Source organism: Nanorana parkeri, unplaced genomic scaffold (genome assembly GCF_000935625.1).
Source record: "Nanorana parkeri isolate BGI_ZX_2015 unplaced genomic scaffold, ASM93562v1 scaffold861, whole genome shotgun sequence".
Taxonomy (NCBI): domain Eukaryota; kingdom Metazoa; phylum Chordata; class Amphibia; order Anura; family Dicroglossidae; genus Nanorana; species Nanorana parkeri.
In genome coordinates this window covers 137,982-138,981 of record NW_017307129.1, presented here as the reverse complement: position 1 = coordinate 138,981, position 1,000 = coordinate 137,982, and positions in this window count along the sequence as shown.

Below are 1,000 nucleotides of genomic sequence, written 5' to 3'. Positions count from 1 at the left end.
GAACGACTGAACTAATATGTTAATTTGTAAATAAATAAATGGTCAGTGTGACTTGTACAACAAATTTCATTGCTGCTGTTACTATTATTATTAGCTAAAAATATGCCCCTGCAATGCACATACACACAAGGTTTTGAATGCTTTCTTTTAAATCCTAAACAGCATGCTGGTTCCTAGAACATATTCAGGCCTACCGGGATATGTCCTTTCCCTCGTTAATGAATTGCCTTCTATCTCATCTTTCCCCATCTGCACATTATATTGCTGCCTTTATAGGAAACCTATATTCATTCTAAAGTAAATTTGACTGCTGAAGCACAGAATAGCAACTTTGCTACACACAAATTTTTAATATCAATGTTTTCTCCCCTGGTAGGGGAAGCTCAGTATGTAGCTTCAGTTAGAATAACAGCAGAGCAGGTAGCAGCATTGTATTTCTGTAAACATTCAATAAGTGGAGACATCTTCTAAAAAGTACTTGTGCATCACACACTCGTTGAAGGAGAAAGAGAGCCCATAACTCTTTCAGCACTTAATGCTGAGACATACAGGACACCCTTAGTGAGCCCAGTTCTACTTGCTCGATCAATCCATGTGATAGTCTAATATTTTTCCTATGTTAAATTAAAGGTTAAAGAAATTGCAAAATTATCTCTAAAAAAAATCCACCAACATTTAATCAGTATATAATTTAATATTTCTTAGTTTTCCACAATAATACAATGAGGCATACTGGTACTCACACCTGATTATCAGCTATATGACTGTATTTTTCTTAGTAGCACTTCCATGTGTTCATATTTATAATTCCTACAATTAGTTACAGCTTCTTCTCAGACCCTTAGGAGAGCTTTATTTTTCTTTGAACACTCCATTGTGATGCATACAGAGGAAAACATGGAAAAAAGTGGTAGTATAATGCTATGATAATGCTGGGTTGGATAGAGGAGTGCACAAACTAGCACACCAGTGACTTTTTCAAAGTTTTGGGATTGCTAAA